We start from the raw sequence: 12,667 nt of genomic DNA, 5'->3' as shown, positions 1-12,667 counted from the left end.
CAGCTGCCGCTGTCTGCCCTCTGCTCAGCCCTGTGCTTGCAGCAGATGCCAGAATTGGCGCTGGCGGCAGTGGGAAGGGACACTTTGTCCTGGGGCCTTGGGCAGGCCACCGCAGCAGACGGGCCTGGGCCCCAGGGGATTGATGTCCAGTCCATGGTAGTGTGTCTTCACCTCCCTCTGAAGGACCACATTTGTTTGGTTTTTAAATTTTAATCTTGCATGAAATGATTTTTTTTAATGTAATTAAAGTTGTTATAATAAAAACAAAGATACCTCGCTTTAAGCCCCTTATCTTATTAGGAAATGCAAGAGACGTCACATCACTGTGTCAGATTGCTGGAAACATTTGTAAACCTGCCTTTTGATTCGATGCTTATCTTTCACAGGCAATCAAAAATAGCATGTGGGCTGGCCCTGCCCCCACCAGCCTGAATCCTTCACATCTTGAGTGTGAGGTGGGTGTTTCTTAATTGAGATTTTAAAAACTGATTGAAAATGTGTTTGAAGGAGGAAGCAGGTAGCAAACCTTTGTGGAATGCCCCAACTTCTGTGGGAGAGGGTGGAGTCCCTCAGCCAAAACCAGGCTCCCAGCCTCAGCGTTTCTCCCACTCTGCCTTCTTTACTCCGTTAGCAGGGAGATTTGGGATTTAAAACAGACAGCAAAAACAAAAGCCCTTTCTGTAATGGAAAATTTGGAACACGTACAGAATTAGCCAGGAGAGCATATTGAACCCCACATGCCATCCCCTCATGGGTGATCCTGTTTTGTTTGCCCCCCCGAATCCCTGGGTTATAAACAAAATCCCAGATACCACTTATTTTTTTCTGTTGGTATTTCAGTAGGCATTTCTGAAAGAGTCATTGTAAGCAACATAACCACGAGACCAGTGTCACATCTGACAAACAGTGACCTTTAAATACCCTCCAATATCCAGTCAGTGTCCAAATTCCCAGGACCCGAATGAGATCCATAGGTCGTTCTCTTTTGATGTCTGGATTTCCCTCAGTCTCTCTGTACCTTGTTCGTTTTTCACTTGAACTTGTGGAAGAAACGTCCCTTGGCCTGGATTCCGTGCGTGGGATCCCGCGTGTCCTTTCACCCCTTCCTCTGACATTCGAATTTCCTCTGAATCGGTGGGTGGATTTAGAAGTGTGAGCAGACTCAGGCCTGGGAGTTTTTGGTGAGGATATTTCATTGTGTCACCCCTGTCTCCACTTGAGGGAAAAATCATTTGATTTTTCAGTTGCGTCCTGGTGGTAGGGATACTGCTAGGATGCCAGCAGGACTTGGTGGGGACTGACCGATGGGTAGGCCAAGGTGGGCAGATTCCTCAGTGCCGACCCCACCCCTTGCAAGAGCTGTCCCTGCCCCTCTGTACCTCGCTTTCCATGTCTGCCTCCTCTTGTGAAGTGAACACTGTGTTTACACACTAGTCAATAACACGTGGATTTCCCAGGTGACAGCGCTAAAACAACCGCCTGCAATGCAAAAGACGTGGGTTTGATCCCTGGGTCGGGAAGATCCCCTGGAGGAGGAAATGGCAACCCACCTCAGTATTCGTGCCTGGAAAATTCTATGGACAGAGGAGCTGGGCAGGCTACAGTCCATGGGGTTGCAATCAGTCAGACACAACTGAGTAACTGAACACACACACACACACATTAACAAGCATTTATTGAGTGTCTATCCTGTGCCTGCCTCTGGGAGCTATGAGCTCCATCCCTTGCTGATAGTAAACAAACATGGTCATGGCTGAATCTTGGTAGACCACAGTCACTCTGCCACTGTGCCTGTCCCAAAGGGGACATTCAGTGCCCCCGAGAGGGAAGCACAGTCTCTCTTCCTGATGTTAGGCCTTTACGCTGTAAGCGGCGCAACGCCAGGGTCTTCTGTCCCTGCAGCCCACCTCTGGTTTTGGCTCAGACTTAGCCAGACCCACCGCAGTGGGTCCCTCCACATCCTCACTTTCACTTGGGCCTTCTCTGCTGCAGGAGCCCACTCACCCAGGCGTAGGGCAGCCCCGAGTGCAGGGGCGTTCTTGTCTGGAGGGGCTGCTTTGTTTCTCAGGAGCCAGCTCCAGAGGCTTCTTCCCTGATCCCCAGCGTGTCAGGGAGGGTCCCCGTGGGAATTGAGTCCCCGGCAGCGACCACAGTGTTGCACCTGCCTCCCAAGTGCATCTGTGGGAGCACGCCAGCAACACAGATTGGATCCACAGACACGCCTGCAAGGGAAGGAGGAGGTGGCAGGAACCCCGGGAGCTGCCCCTGGGTGGTGAGGCTTCCCGTCTTACCCTGCTGTTGGCGAGACCACCACCATGGGGGTTTGAGACAGCAGGAAGATCACCGTGCGAGTCGGGGACTGTGAACCGAGGGCAGATGCCTGGAATGCAGGGTGCGAGGTCTCACAAGCGCCCTGGGGGCTTCAGAGATGAGGAGGGAGGAGCTGCAGACATCGGAGGCCCCGCAGAGGCCAGTGCCTGCATCAGCAACCAGAAACCCCCTAGCCTGGGTCACACAGAAGTCCCGGCAGAGCTGGGGACGAAAGCCTGGCCTTCGCTTGGCGTCAGACTTGGGGGTCCCTCCTGGGGCTCTCTTGGCAGCCTGAGCAGCCTCTGGCCTGGCCTGTGGCCCACCCTCAGCTCCAGGAGGGCCCAGGCCGCCAGAGTTGTCTCCGAGGCGGCGAATGGTTAGCTGTTTCAAGAGAGGAAGGGAGAGTTTCCGAGTCATTTGTTTATTTGGCACCAAGATGTGGGAGATGAGAGTTTTAGGAAGAGAAACTTGACTTTTGAAGAAAATAAATCTTTTAAATTAAAAGATAAAGTATTTATAAAGATAAACATGAAGTATTTCCTGCTCTGCTGTGCTTTTGTGACCACATGGACTGTAGCCTGCCAGGCTCCTCTGTCCATGAGATTTCCCGGGCAAAAATGGGTTGCCATTTCCTGCTCCAGGGGATCTTCCTGACCCAGGGATCGAAGTCACGTCTCTTGCATATCCTGCATTGGCAGGCAGATTCTTTGCCACTGTGTCACCTGGGAATCCCCAACATGAAAGTATACTGATGGTGAATTTTTATTTGTATAAAAATTATATATATATAATTGCATACCCAGGGGATCATCACCAGGTCAGGATTCCCTGTGCCCTTTCTTTTTTATTTAGGGTCTCAGTTCTACCAGGGATCAAACCTGCACCTCCTGCAGTGGAAGCACAGAGTCTTAACCACTGGACTGCCAGGGAAGGCCCACCCTGTCCCCTGTCTAAGTGGTATCTCTCTGTGCCCCGGCACAGATGTATGAATTGAGCACCCACGTCTCAGACTGCCTCGGTGTGGGCGCTGTGGGCTGCATGCTGGCCCCGCCCCATCACATCTATGCTCCGCCTTACAGAGGGCCAGGCTCTGCATTGGGACCGAAGCCGCAGAGCCTTTGGCTGGGGCGATGGGTTTTCAACAGCTCATTTCATTCTTAGAGTGGAGGTCTCTGTAACGTGGTATAAGGAGAAGCCCCATGATGGACGTGGCCAGTGGCCAAGGGGGGCTTCTCAGAGGGAGCATTGGCTGAGCAGGGCCTGAGGGAAGGTAAGGAGTGACCCAGGTGCGCTGAGGTGGGGACCCCGTTACCCGGAAAGGGGAACATGTGCAAAGACCCTGGGTGGGACAGAGGGAAGGTGGTCCTGATGCCTGGAACCCAGAGCATGAGGCTCCTGGTTGGGTGAGAAGTGATGGCTGGGACAGGGGCAGGAGGCAGGGCTCCTGGGACGAGACAGGCCCTGGGGCTGTGAAGATGCTGGCGGAGTCATCTTGGGAGGACAGGTGACCTGGGCTAGGGGTGGGCAGTGAGGTGGAGGTGGCCGGAGGAGGCAGCTGCCCAGGGTTCTTGACCCGACCATCGCTGTCTGACGAGGCCCTTCCGACCTGGGCCCTTTCCACCTCCGCCTCAAACTCACCTCCCACCCAGGGCTGGCCCATTAGGTGGCCGTGCCGTCAAGAAGGCTGTGCCAGGCTGCGGGAAAGCAGCTGGACTTCACCAGTTCTTGGCCTCCAGAGCCCTGGAGGGCATTTGGTGCCTCGTTCCCACTCCATGTACTGATGGTGACTTTTTATAACTCCCAGGAGGCGGCTTTGTTGGTCAGGCCCATGCTGGGCGGGTCCTGTGTTTGAGTTGAAGCGGGTCGGGGCTCCCCTGCAGGCTTGCTTCCCTTTCTGTGATGTTGGACTGACGGTGATGACGGTGAGGCCCACTCACCCAGCATCTTTGGGGGGTTCACAGTGTGTGATAAAGCCACGCGAGGTGCTCAGGATGGGTGGCTGCCCTTTTCATTATTGCTGTACTTAGAACTCTGATTCTGTGGCTTAGTGGAGCTCTGTGAACAGACAGTGGCAAGCTATAGGACAGTAATCATTTGACCCACCCAAAGCCCGGCCTGGAAGGTTGAGAACCTCATTACAGGTCTTGTAGGAGAGGGGGTCAAAGCCAGGACTGGAAGGTTGAGAACCTCATCACAGGTCTTGTAGCAGAGGGGGTCAAAGCCAGGACTGGAAGGCCAGGTTGCAGGCAGGTGGCCGACTCTGAATCCTTCATTGGAGAACCGCCCCCCCTGCCCGGAAACCCCCAGAAAGCGGAGGATGGCGGTGCCTCCACCACACTTTATACAGTTCCCCCCTGGGATTGTTTTCACCACTCTGGCCCCTGGACTCAGAGAGAAGGTGAAGGCCAGGTACCTCTGAGGCACTCTGCCAGGCTTGGGGAACTGAGGGGCTTAGTGCCCATGAGCTGACCTATGTGCCCAGGTTAGCTCACTGTGTCTGTAGTGAGAGGATTACACTGTCAGTATGTACATAGTTAACAGGGTTCTTTCTCATGACTGGGGCCCCTTTTTCCTGCTCTGTCCCCAAACAGTGGACAGTTCAGCTTTCATCATTGTTTGCCATCTTAAACAATCTGGGACAGACCTCTTAGGTTTGTTTTTTCACAGTCATGCACAGTTCTCTTTTGGATGAATTCTTAGAAGTGGGACGGCTGAAACAGATGGCTGCCCCTGTAGAACCTTGAGGCGTCTGTGATCTTGGAGGTTTACACACTCCCCAGCTTGCTCAGAGCGGAATCACTGTTATCATTGGCCCTGCCCGGCGGAGCTTTTCAAAGGTTGAAGCAGGTCTTGAGCGCTGTTTCGCATGCAGGCCTGGCCGAGCCTGCGGGCCCCTCTCCAGAGTTCTGTCCTCTCTTCTTGGGTAACTGACAAAGGCCGGGATCTCAGTGACCCCAAGGATCTGATGCTAGTCTGGTCCTCTGGCCAGAGCTAGAAAGGAAGTACACACGCACACACGTGTGCAGGAAATTATGAAGAACCTTCTTCAAGGGTTGTTTCAAAAAAGTTTGGTCAGCCTTCCAGCTGTGCAGTTCTAGAGACTGTGTCTGAGCATGGGTGCTTCAGATGTGGGTAAGCATATTATTCGGGTCACAGTTCTTTTGCAATCTGACTTCACCAGAATTATCAAGTTTGTTGTGCAATTGACCACAGGCTTAAAATTACACGGAAATCTGGCTTATCATGCAAGGCATTCAGTGTTCTGATCATAAAATTTGGGAAATTTTTCAAAACCAGTGTTTGCTCATCGACTTCAGAGTTAAATGAGAATTGTTAGTTGCGACAAAGGACTCCGGTGATGAAAGCCGCAGTGCTCAGAAGGGGGTGGGAGCCCTACCTTCATTCTCCCTCATTGAACGTCACCTCTTCACTTGATGTTGTCTCTCCATATTCACTGTGTCCGCCACTGGTGTTGAGGGTCATGGCCTGAATTGAGCAAAACCTCCTTCCTGGCCAGAGGTACCATGCGGTCCAGGTGTCCAGCTCCAAGCTGACCATCTGGATGCCATGCGTGGCCTGGTGTGCTGCCCTGCAGCCCAGGAAGATGCGTGTGGTTGAGGGTCTTCTCCCCTTGACTGGGAGGTGGAGTGGGTGAAGTGTCCCCTCCCTTCATCTTCCGCTCAGGGCTGCAGGAGTGGACAGACTGCCCTAGACACAGAGGTGAGGCTGGTTCCAGGAAACAGGGGGGTCGGGGTACAGGCACCCAGAATCGGAAGGAAGCCTTGAATGCCTCCACCATGGTACAACCCCTGTACTGCCCTCCTACACCCAACACACACACACACACACACACACACACACACGAACACAAACACAGGTGCTCTCCTGTCTTTCTCTGGCTCCATAGTTCCCAGCCGTCATGCTCCACAATGCCAGTGACTGGCAGCCCCGGACTGTGGAAGGGGCTGCTTTCCTGTGATGCCTGACCCTGTCGGTCGGTCTGTCCACCCACCCACCCAGTATGGGAGCCGGAGAGGGCACTGTTGGGGTTGGAGGGTCTCTGCCCTTTGGATAGCAGGCCCCTCCCTCTTCAGCGCTCCCCCTGCCCCCATCCCCCGGGCACTGTGAGTACGTGTGGGTCCTACCACCTCCCAACACCGTGAGGCTGAGACTCCTCTGCTCCCCCAGCTCAAGGCCTGGCTGCTGAGGGGGACGAGAGGGAGGGAGCCCCCTAGGATGGGTCTCAGGAACAGGGACATGTGGCTCCAAGGTGGGAGCCTCCTTCCAGGGCTGGGCACCAGGACTGCCAGGGGTGAATAGGAGAGGCCATCCCACTCCTGGCCATGGCACAGGGTGGAGAGCTGGCTGCAGGCACCCTGAGAAGGGGAAGTAAGAGTGGGCAAGTGCCCTGGGTTATCTTGCCTTCATTATTTAGCAAATCCTGGGCAGAAGACTGTTAAGGGAGTAGGACTTAGGGGCGCAGGCACGTGGGAGCATTTCTCCTCTGCAGAGTGAAGTATCTCCTCTGCCACAGTGAAGTGTCCAGGTTGGTCCAGCCCTGGCCAGCCTGCCCAGGGACCAGAGAGATCTCTGCCTAGTCCACGAACGGACTCAGACCTTTGAGAACAATGACATGTGCCCTCCATGTTGGAGCATGCTGGAGAAGGATGTCAGAGAAGAACTGTGATAGAAGCTGAGGTCTGGAGATGGCTGGGGCCACGGAGAGTAGATGACCTGCTGCCACCCCATGAAGAAGAGGTCTGATAAAATATATATAACATGAAATTTTATCATTTTAACCGCTTTTTTTAAAAAAGTGTACAATTCAGTGGCATTAAGTACATTCACATTGTTGTGCAGTCATAAATATTATGCATTTCTAAAACTTTTCATCACCACAAATAGTTCCATATCCATTGAACAGGAATTCCCCATTCCCTTTCCCCCGGCCCCTGGTAATCTCTCATCTAGTCTCTGTCTCTCTGGATTTGCCCCATATAAGCGGAATCATACAATAATTGTTGCTTCGTGACTGGTTTATTTTACTTAACCTATTTTCAAGGTTCCATGTTGTAGCATGGTTTTTTTGTTTTTTATTTTTTAGTTGAGATTAATTTTTATTTATTTTTTAATTTAATTTTAATGTATATGGACTGCAGTTGATTTACAGTGTTGTGTTGGCTTCACATGTATAGCTGAGTGATTCAGTTATACGTATATCCATCCTTTTACAGGTTCTTTTCCTATTTGGATTATTACAGAATATTAAGTAGAATTCCCTGTGCTATACATTAGTAGGTCCCTGTTGATTAACTTTGTTGTATATAGTAGTGTATAATGTTAATCCTAAACTCCTAATTTATCCTTCCCCTCCACTTTCCTCTGCCCCTGCAACCAAAAGTCTGCTTCAGAAGTTTGTGAATCTGTTTCTCTGTATCATTTAAATATTCCACATCTAAGTGTTATCATATGACACTTGACTTTCTCTGACTTACTTCACTTTAGTATGATAATCTCTAGGTCCATCCATGTGGCTGCAAATGGCATTATGCCATTCTTTTTATGACTGGGTGATATTCCATTGTGTGTGTGTGTGTATATATATATATACCACATCTTCTTTATCCATTTGTCTGTCAGGGGGCATATGGATCGCTTCCACGTCTTGGCTATTGTGAGTAGTGCTGTGAAAATAGGGGTGCATGTATCTTTTGCAATTATAGTTTTTATCTGGATATATGCCCAGGAGTGGGGTTGCTGGATCATATGGTGGTTCTATTTTTAGTTTTTCGAGGAAGCTCCATGCTGTTCTCCATAGTGGTTGTGCCAGTTTACATTCCTACCAACTGTGTCATAGAGTTCCCTTTTCTCTACACCCTCTTCAGCACTTTTTGTTTGTAGACTTTTTGATGATGGCCATTCTGAGATGATACCTTATTGTAGTTTTGATTTGTATTTCTCTAATAATTAGCAGTGTTGGGCATCTTTTCCTGTGTTTATTGGCCATCTATATTTTCTTTGGAGAAATGTCTATTTAGAGCTTCTGCCCATTTTTTGATTGGGTTTTTTTTTTTTAACCTTTTAAATTTCATATTGGAGTTACAGCCAGTTAACAATGTTGTTACAGTTCCATGTGTACATCACCATACATACACGTGTATGGAACTCATTCATACATATACGTGTGTCTGTTCTCCCCTAAACTCCCCTTCCATCCAGGCTGCAACATAGCACTAAGCCCAGTTCCCCGTGCTACACAGCAGGACCTTGTTGGTTATCCCTTTTAAAAACAGCGGTGGGTGTGTGTCGATCCCTAACTGTCTCACCCTCATTCTGTCCTCTGGCATTCGTTGTTTTTGTTTTGTTTTGTTTTGTATAGAGCTGCATGAGCTGCTTGTATGTTTTGGAGATTTTCTAAGCCACCAGAGAAGCCCAATCCCTTGTCAGTCACTTCATTTGCAAATGTTTTCTCCCATTCTGTAGGTTATCTTTTCACTTTGTTTATGATTTCCTTTGCAGTGCAAAAGCTTTTAAGTTTCATTAGTTCCTATTTGTTTATTTTGTTTTCATTTTCATTAGGCGGTGGGTCAGAAAAGATATGCTGTGACTTATGTGTTCTGCCTATGTTTTCCTCTAAGAAGTTTATAGTATCCAGCCTTACATTTAGGTCTTTAATCCATTTTGAGTTTATGGTGTTCTAACTGCATTCTTTTACATGTAGCTGTCCAGTTTCCCAGCACCACTTATTGAAAAGACCATTTTCCCTCCATTGTATAGTCTTGCTTCCTTTGTCATAGATTAATTGACCATAGGTGCATAGGTTTACATCTGGTCTTCCTGTCCTGTTCTGTTGATCTGTATTTCTGTTTTTGTGCCAGTGCCGTACTGTCTTGATGACTGCAGTTTTGTAGTATACTCTGAAGTCAGGAAGTCTGATTCCTCCACGTCTGTTTTCCTTTTTCAAGATTGTTTTGTCTATTCAGGGTCTTTTTTGTTTCCATACAAATTGTAAAATATTTTGTTCTGGTTCTGTGAAAGATGCCATTGGTAATTTGATAGGGATCACATTGAATCTGTAGATTGCTTTGAGTAGTATAGTCATTTTCACAATGTTGATTCTTCAAGTCCAAGAGTAGGGTGTATCTCTCTGTGTCATCTTTGATTTCTTTCATCAGCATCTTATACTGCATATAGGTCCTTTGCCTCCTTAGATACTTTGCCTCCTTAGATAGGATTATTCTTCTTGTGTATTTTTTTTCTTTTCCAAGCAATTGAAAATGGGATTGTTTCCTTAATTTCTCTTTCTGATCTTTTATGTATAGAAATGCAAGAGGTTTCTGTGTTTTAATTTTGTATCCTTCAACCTTACTGAATTCAATGATGAGCTCTAGTAGCTTTCTGGCAGTATCTTTAGGATACTTTTCTACATATAGTATCATGTCAGCTGCACACAGTGACAGTTTTACTTTTTTTCCAATTTGGATTCCTTTATTTTTATTCTCTGATTGCCATGGCTAGGACTTTCAAAACTATATTGAGCAAAAGTGGTGAGAGTGGACATCCTTGTCTTGTTCCTGATCTAGAGGAAATATTTTCAACTTTTCTCAGTTGAGAGTGATGTTAACTGTGGATTTGTCATATATGCTCTTTATTATGTTGAGGTAGGTTCTTTTTATGGCTTCTTTCTGAAGAGTTTTTTAAAAAACATAAATGGGTGTTGAATTTTGTAAAAAACTTTTTCTACATCTGTTGATATGGTCATATAGTTTTTATTCTTCAGTTTGTTGATATGGTATATCACAGTTTGATTTGTGTGTTTTGAAGAATCCTTGCATCCTTGGGATAAATTCCACTTAATGATGGTATATGATTCTTTTAATGTGTTATTGGATTTTGTTTGCTAGTATTTTGTTGGGGATTTTTGCGTCTATGTTCATCAGTGATAGTGACCTGTAATTTTCTTTTCTGTGTGATATCTTTGTCTGGTTTTGATATCAGGGTGATGTTGGACTCATAGAATGAGTTTGGGAGTGTTTCACCCTCTGCAGATTTTTGCAATAGTTTCTAAAGTATAGATGTTAGCTTGTCTCTAAGTGTTCGATAGAATTCCCCTGTGAAGCCAACTGGACCTGTACTTTTGTTTTTAATCACAACTTCAGGTTCATTGCTTGTGATTGAAAGTGAAAGTGCTAGTTGCTCAGTTTATGTCTGACTCTTTGTGACTCCATGAACTATAGCCCACTAGGCTCCTCTGTCCATGGAATTCTCCAGGCAAGAATACTGGAGTGGGTAGACAGTCTCTTCTCCAGGGGATCGTCCCACCCAGAGATCAAACCCACATCTCCTGCATTGTAGGTGAATTCTTTACCATCTGAGCCACCAGGGAAGCCTGCTTTTAATTGGTCTGTTCCTATTTTCCATTTCTTCTTGGTTCAGTATTGAAACATTGTACCTTTCTAAGAATTTGTCCATTTCTGCCAGGTTGTCCATTTTATTGACATATAGTTGCTTATAGTTGTCCCTTAGGATCCTTTGTATTTCTGTGGTGTCCATTGTAACTTCTCCATTTCGCATTTTATTGACATATAGTTGCTTATAGTTGTCCCTTAGGATCCTTTGTATTTCTGTGGTGTCCATTGTAACTTCTCCATTTCGCATTTTATTGATTTGAGTCTTCTCCCTTTTTTCCCCTTGATGAATCTTGCTAAAGTTCTATCAATTTTGTTTATCTTTTTATAAAACCAATTTTTTGTTTCATCTTTTTTTATTGTTTTCTTTGTCTCTGGTTCATTTAATTCTGCTCTGGTCTTGATCATTTCTTTCCTTCTATTAACTTTGGGTTTTGTTTGTTCTTATTTAAGTTGCTTTAGGTGTAAATTTAGGTTGTCTATTTGAGATTTTTCTTATTTCCTAAGGTAAGATGATATTGCTGTCAACTTCCCTTGTAGAACTGCTTTTGTTCTGTCCCATAGGTTTTGGATCATCACATTTTCATTGTCATTTGTCTCTGTGCTTTTTGATTTCCTATTTGATTTCTTCAGTGATCCACTGGTTGCTTGGTAACATGTTGTTTAGCCTCTTTGTGTTAGTGTTTTTTATAGTTTTTTTTTTTTTCCTGTAATTGATTTCTAATCTCATAACATTGTGGTCGGAAAAGATGCTTGATAAGATTTAAGGTTTCCTAAATTTGCCACGGCTCCATTTCTGGCCCAAGATGTCTTGGAAAATGTTTCATGTGCACTTGAGAAGAAAGTGTCTTTTGTTGCTTTCGGATGCAAAGCATTTTATACATATCAATTTTTATAAATTTTATAAATATCAAGTCTATCTGGTCTAATTTAAGGCCTGTGTTTCCTTGTTGCTTTTCTGTCTGGATCATGTGTCTGTTAATGAAAGTGGCGTGTTAATTGTGTTGCTGTCAATTTCTTTTTTTTTTTTTTATGGCTGTTAGTGTTTGTCTTAAATATCAAGGTGTTCTTATGTTGGGTACATGTATATTTATAATTGTTACATCTTCTTTGTGAATTGATCCCTTGATCTTTATGTAATATCCTTCTTTGTCTCTAGTAACAGTCTTTATTTTATTTTATTTATTTATTTTTTTAACAGTCTTTATTTTAAAGTCTGTTTTGTCTAATATGAATATTGCTATTCCAGCTTTCTTTTCATTTCCATTTCCCTGGAATACCTTTTTCCATCCCCTCACTTTCAGTCTGCATCTGTCCCTAGATCTGAAGTGAATCTCTTGTAGCCATCATACATATGGGTCTTCTTTTTGTGTCCAGTGAGCCAGTCTGTGTGTTTGGTTGGAGCATTTAATCCATTTGCATTTCACATAATTATCAATACGTATGTTCTTACTGCCATTTTGTTAATTGTTTCAGATTTGTTTTTATAGGTGTTTTTTCTTCCCTTCTTCTTGTTCTCCTCTTGTGATTTGATGACTATATTCAGTGTTGTGTTTGGATTGCTTTTTCTTTTTTGTGTGTTTATCTATTGTAGGTTTTTGGTTTGCAGGTCCCATGATGTTTTGATATAGCTATCTATACATATAGGAGATTGTTTTAGGTAGCTGGTTGCTCAATTTACAGTGCATTTCCAATATCTTGCATCTGTATTCTCCTTTTCTCACAATTGTTGGTTTTGATATATTTGTGTATGGATGATTTCCTGCCTTTAGTTTGTGTTTGCCTTTACCAGTAAGCATTCCCATTTGTAATTTTCTGGTTTCTAGTTGTAGCTTCTTGTTTTTCTCTGGATGTAAAATACCTCTTTTGATAGGTTCCAGCCTTTTTAATTGATTGTTGTTCAGCTGTCGGTTGTGATTTTGGTGTTTTCGTGAGAGGTGAGCCAACAC

General features: G+C 45.8%; 1 protein-coding gene across 7 annotated transcripts in view; it reads left to right on the top strand.

The window, feature by feature from the left end:
- CHDH (choline dehydrogenase) overlaps positions 1-12,667 on the top strand; it is a 100,916-nt gene that overhangs the window by 9,459 nt on the left and 78,790 nt on the right. For 2 of the 7 annotated variants that reach the window (XM_043442712.1, XM_043442707.1), the window contains exon 2: positions 387-455. The exons of 3 other annotated variants lie outside the window; for them this stretch is intronic. The gene's annotated coding sequence lies outside the window, so the exon portion shown is untranslated. Of the gene's footprint in view, positions 1-386; positions 456-3,445; positions 3,581-12,667 lie in introns of those variants that run through there. 2 more of the 7 variants (XM_043442709.1, XM_043442714.1) reach the window with 1 other exon arrangement.

The sequence above is a fragment of the Cervus canadensis genome, chromosome 22 (assembly GCF_019320065.1).
Source record: "Cervus canadensis isolate Bull #8, Minnesota chromosome 22, ASM1932006v1, whole genome shotgun sequence".
In the NCBI taxonomy this organism is placed as follows: Eukaryota; Metazoa; Chordata; class Mammalia; order Artiodactyla; family Cervidae; genus Cervus; species Cervus canadensis.
Note: the sequence above shows the minus strand (reverse complement) of the source record. Positions and strands in the feature narration are given on the sequence as shown.